Source organism: Fragaria vesca, linkage group LG6, assembly GCF_000184155.1.
Source record: "Fragaria vesca subsp. vesca linkage group LG6, FraVesHawaii_1.0, whole genome shotgun sequence".
NCBI lineage: Eukaryota > Viridiplantae > Streptophyta > Magnoliopsida > Rosales > Rosaceae > Fragaria > Fragaria vesca.
The window spans coordinates 26999022-27004400 of record NC_020496.1 but is presented as its reverse complement, the minus strand read 5'-3'; the positions used below and the strand labels follow the sequence as shown (position 1 = coordinate 27004400).

The 5379-nt window shown below is 35.6% G+C and overlaps 1 pseudogene across 1 annotated transcript in view; it reads left to right on the top strand.

Moving 5' to 3' along the window:
* Window positions 1-5379, top strand: part of LOC101291950 — a 15435-nt pseudogene that overhangs the window by 3187 nt on the left and 6869 nt on the right. Inside the window, exons 3-21 of the transcript XR_185124.1 lie at window positions 14-126; window positions 227-314; window positions 413-522; window positions 639-800; window positions 1472-1561; window positions 1697-1788; window positions 1897-2020; window positions 2282-2416; window positions 2512-2588; window positions 2669-2756; window positions 2919-3041; window positions 3327-3444; window positions 3617-3948; window positions 4078-4130; window positions 4371-4431; window positions 4629-4710; window positions 4797-4846; window positions 4944-5030; window positions 5168-5310. The product of XR_185124.1 is annotated as a callose synthase 7-like (transcript). The remainder of the gene's footprint in view (window positions 1-13; window positions 127-226; window positions 315-412; window positions 523-638; window positions 801-1471; window positions 1562-1696; window positions 1789-1896; window positions 2021-2281; window positions 2417-2511; window positions 2589-2668; window positions 2757-2918; window positions 3042-3326; window positions 3445-3616; window positions 3949-4077; window positions 4131-4370; window positions 4432-4628; window positions 4711-4796; window positions 4847-4943; window positions 5031-5167; window positions 5311-5379) is intronic.

Genomic DNA, 5379 nt, shown 5'->3' with positions numbered 1-5379 from the left:
CTTTTTGCTGCAGGACGAACGAGATACAAAACATCAGGTTGCTAAATCTGATACAAACGAAATCAAGTTGTACTACCACGAATTCTATGAAAAAAATATCAAAGATGGAGAATATACAAAGAAACCGTAAGTCTTGTGTTTGAATATATGGCCCTACTACATTTCTTTTGCAGATTTTCTATTATTATTCATTATATCTTGGATTTATCTTTTTGTATCCTTGAAGGGAAGAGATGGCCAGGAATTGTCAGATTGCAACTGTACTGTACGATGTGCTTAGGACAGTGGTACCTGCCAATCAGATAGACAAACAGGTTTGAGTTATATGATTTGGGGATTGCTCAAGTTCTAAATGGTCTTGTTGGTTTAGAAGGTGCTGAAAATGGCTGTTCTATTGATTTTATTGTTACAGAGCCAGAAAATTGCTGAAGACGTCAAGAGAAAAGGGAGCAGTATGTAAACTATAACATTCTTCCGTTATATACTGTCGGGGTTAAACCAGCAGTTATGGAACTTCCTGAGGTTGTCAATGTTGCACTAGATGAGACTTTTTTATGCCTCTTCAAATTTAATTTCATGAAATACTATTACTCTCGCGTTTACTGCCTTATCCACTGACATCTCCTGAATATTATCAGATCAAAGCAGCGCTCCGTGCTCTACAGAATGTGGATAATCTTCCAATGCCAAGAATGCATTTTAAACCCACGAATCCTGATGACAAGTCGACAATGCCTACAGAGAGGATTAAACCTGTGAATGATATACTTGATTGGCTTTCCGCTATTTTTGGGTTTCAGGTAACCTGTGCTCTAAGTGCCTTTATTTCATTTGTCTTCACTTTTTATGTATGCCAAATCAGAGACTTGCACCGGTATTCTAAACTGTTGTAGGTTCTGATTTCTGAGCACTATATTTAGTTGCTAAAAGGATTTGTCTTGATTTCAGGATTATTACTACTACTAGGCAGGTTACACTAGAATTCGTAATGAATGTGGACATTCTAATGACTGTTAATGGGTACTGACCCTCGTTATTCTGGATAGTTGAATATATTTAACAAAAACACAGAATAATGCTCTGAAAGGAAATTCTACTGCAATATTGATACTTGGACTATAGAAGAAAGGCTTTCATTACAAAGTCAATGATCCTTTGCCATGATGTGCTTACTGTAATCATGCTATCCTTTTATATTGTTTCTAAATTATCGAGTTACTTATATACTTATATGCTTTTATTCATTGACCCAATCAACTGAGCCAACCTTGATCTTATAGCTCTTTCCAATTTGTTCATGGATCTCATAGCTCCATGACTGGAAACTTGGTGTTTGCTATGTTTGTGTGTGTATGGGTTTTTAAGTATTTTCAAGGACTGTTTGCTTCAGCAGGCTATATCTAGATGTATTTTTCAACAGTGTATTATTCTCTGACATTACTACGTTATCTTATTATTTTGGCACATGAAGAAAGGAAATGTGGCAAATCAGAGGGAACATCTAATTTTGCTACTTGCCAACATTGATGTAAGACATAGAAGTCTTGAGAACTACACTGAGGTAATTTATGTTCCTTTGAGATGCTTTATCTAAATTGCCTTGCTCTGAACTTTATATGCACTAAGTTCTCATAACTGTAGCCATAATCTGTACTGTCATGTGATCACTAAAAGATTAACAGAGAGGTTCTTGCAGTTGAATAGTGCCACTGTACAACATTTGATGGAGAAATTTTTTAAGAACTACCGCTCGTGGTATAACTATCTGCACTCTAAATCAAATCTTCGGTGAGTGATCTGGTTACTATCATTTCAACTTGATGCCTTAAAAATTTTATAATTTTGGCGCTGAAATGTCTATCTCGTTTTCTCTGTCTTCTTTCCCACACTTTTCAGGTTCCCTGAAGGTTTTCACAGACAACAATTGGAACTTATATACATTGCGCTCTATCTGCTCATATGGGGTGAAGCTTCAAATGTCCGATTCATGCCTGAATGCTTGTGCTACATTTTCCATAATGTATGTATGTTTTGTTTTCATATTGGTCATCCATTATTAATGTCTGCATAATTCCATGTCATAAACTTGTGTTTGTTTCTTAGATGTTTGTATTGTTATCATTACTTAGATCGCACTAGGGAACTCCTCTCTTCTATGTTGTCATAGAAGCTGCTGTTAGAACCATGCTTGTTCTGATACCCAAAATTGCTCCTTAATGTTTAAAGTCATGTCCTTAAATTTATAATGCTCTGATAATAAATTCTTTTCCTAATTTTTAAGATGGCAAATGAAGTCTATGGAATTTTAAATAGCAATGCTCATCATGTTAGTGGAGAAACATACCAAACAGTAGCACATGATGAAGAATCTTTTCTGAGGGATGTTATAGCTCCTATCTACGGGGTTTTGTTCAAGGTAAAGATAGTATTTAAAGTTTCATACTACTGAACACTAGCCATTTCTATTACAGTTATTTATTTGGAAATTTGAAATTCCCTTTGGTTATAAAGGAAGCAAAGAGAAACAAATTGGGCAAGGCAAGTCATTCAAGATGGAGAAATTATGATGATCTGAATGAATACTTCTGGTGAGTTTCGCGGATGGAAAGTTTTGTGCTGGATTCTGTTCAGATATAAAATAGCTGAAAGGTCTGCTTGCTGTTTCTAGGTCGGACAAATGTTTTAAGCTAGGGTGGCCGATGGATCCTAAAGCAGATTTCTTTAGGCATTCGGATGTGAGACAACCAGCAAATGAGGTATTATATATATTTTTTGTTTCTTTATTTTATTTATCTGGGCTGGAGAAGGTCAGCTGAAACATTCCACATATTTGAATACAATTTTTCTATGTCCTAGAACCTTGTCTGTTTAGTTCTTTTTTTATTTACAAAGTTATTTGATCTTCGTGTATTCGACAGAGGACAAATCAAGCTACTGGTGGTAGGAGGAAGCCTAAAACAAATTTTGTAGAAGTTCGAACCTTTTTGCATCTCTACAGAAGTTTTGATCGAATGTGGATATTCTTCATATTGGCTTTACAGGTAGTAATAATGTGTAATTATGTATTTCTTATTTGAGTAAATTGCCTTCAACCTGGTTAAGAAAAAGTCAAAACAGCAATTACATTTTCAAAATGAAAAAGAAAAATCTATTTTGAAATTTCTGTCTGCTTGGAGATGGCTGTGTTGAGGGATGTTAAAATATCTTGAGACTTGATCTCTAGGGGAGCTTTTTGTGTCCAATTTGCAACTCCTGTTAATAGGGGGAGGTTGGAGAGTCTTTCCTTTTATTGGATAATCCTCCTTACAGTATGTTCTGATTATCAGGCTATGATTATTGTTGCATGGGGTCCTTCTGGATATGTCACTTCAATATTTGATGCGGCTGTCTTCAAAAGTGTGTTAAGCATCTTCATGACATACGCTTTCCTGAATTTATTACAAGGTACTGGTGTTATCTTAAATCTTTAAGTTTGTTTGAAAACTGGTTTATGGTGGGAGACATTGGCATCCATATAATGTATGTGGTATATCATAACTCTGGTCAATGGCATGCCATCCTTTTCCTTAATTTTTCTGTCTTTTCACTTTGTCGTCTTTTCTATTATGTTCTGCAGCCACTTTGGACATAATTCTCAGTTGGAATGCATGGAAGAGCTTGAAATTCACTCAAATACTACGATACCTTTTGAAATTTGCAGTAGCTGTTGTCTGGGCTGTGGTGCTGCCTATTGGTTATTCAAGTTCTATGCAGAATCCTACAGGGCTTCTGAAATTCTTCAGTAGTTGGACTCGGGATTGGCGTAATCAATCATTTTATAATTATGCTGTTGCAATCTATATGGTTCCTAATATATTGGCTGCTATGCTATTTTTTCTTCCACCTTTACGGAGGCACATAGAGCGTTCCAACTGGCGCATTGTCACTCTTTTTATGTGGTGGGCTCAGGCAAGTTTCTCTCATTGGTCTAACCAAAGTTCATGTTCTCTTGTAATTTCATAGACTCTTTTTTAGCGTTTTGGCTAGGCTCATATTTTGGCTAGGCTCATATGACTCTTCTTTGTGGCCATATTGCAGCCAAAACTGTATGTCGGAAGAGGAATGCATGAGGATGTCTTCTCACTGCTGAAGTAAGAGAAAAACAATCTTCATTCGTCCTTTATTCTTCATCTTTTGAGAGAAGCATATACTGTGTGTGGTCCCTTTGCTGTTTTTCTGCTTGTCTCTGTAGTTATATATGATTTATCGTTAATTTTTCAAGTCACTCAGTCATTCATCATTACTTTTGATTTGATTTATGGTACTTTTTTTTTTTTTCTCATAATACATATTTTTCTCATATGACTGATTTATTCCTTTTGTTTAATCAGATATACATTGTTCTGGATCATGCTGCTAATCAGCAAGCTTGCATTCAGCTATTATGTGGAGGTTATTTCTCTCAAATTCCTTAAGTTTTGCTTTATTACTGCTAAAATTCATTCAAACTTGTATGGTACTTCTGCTAATTCATTAGAACCAAGTTTCATTTACTGTAACAGAAGTTTTTCCTTCGAGGATATGCTGAACTGAGTTTATTTTACTGTATTTTATTTTACCTGACATGAATTTGTATACTCTGGAAATAGATATCGCCGCTTGTTGCACCAACAAAGTTGATAATGGATATGTCTATCACTAATTATCAATGGCATGAGTTCTTTCCTAATGGTAACTTATTGAACTATGTTTTACTATGTTTTACTTTAGTTTTATCTGCAAGTCTAACTACAAACTCAAATTTGGAACTAATGCAGCAACTCATAATATTGGTGTTGTCATTGCAATATGGGCTCCAATTGTCTTAGTAAGTGAATCAATGAAGAATTTGCTCGAGTGAAATCCTCGGTTTGTGAACACTATCATCCCATTTACCACTTTGCAATGATTTGTCTGGTACATAGGTATACTTTATGGATGCACAAATATGGTATGCAATATTTTCTACTCTGTTCGGTGGGATTCACGGAGCCTTCAGCCATTTGGGGGAGGTCAGTTGCATATTCTCACTGAGATTTACATATATATTTTCCTGTATATATACATGTATTATCATTCACAATTAAGAATATGTGTTTTAGATCTGTCTCAGCTTGGGTTTGAGGATTATTCATTTGTTGTCTCTCAGATACGAACACTTGGGATGTTGCGGTCCAGATTTGAGTCTGTGCCTTCAGCTTTCAGTGATCGGCTTATGCCATCATCAGAAATTAAGGATGCCAAAAAGAAGAAACACTTGGTGGTACTATCCATCTCCAGTGTTTTCACACTGCACTCTTGTGGATAGGATTCAGTTAATTTGCTTTGTGTAATGTTTTCCATACCAAATACAAATTCTTT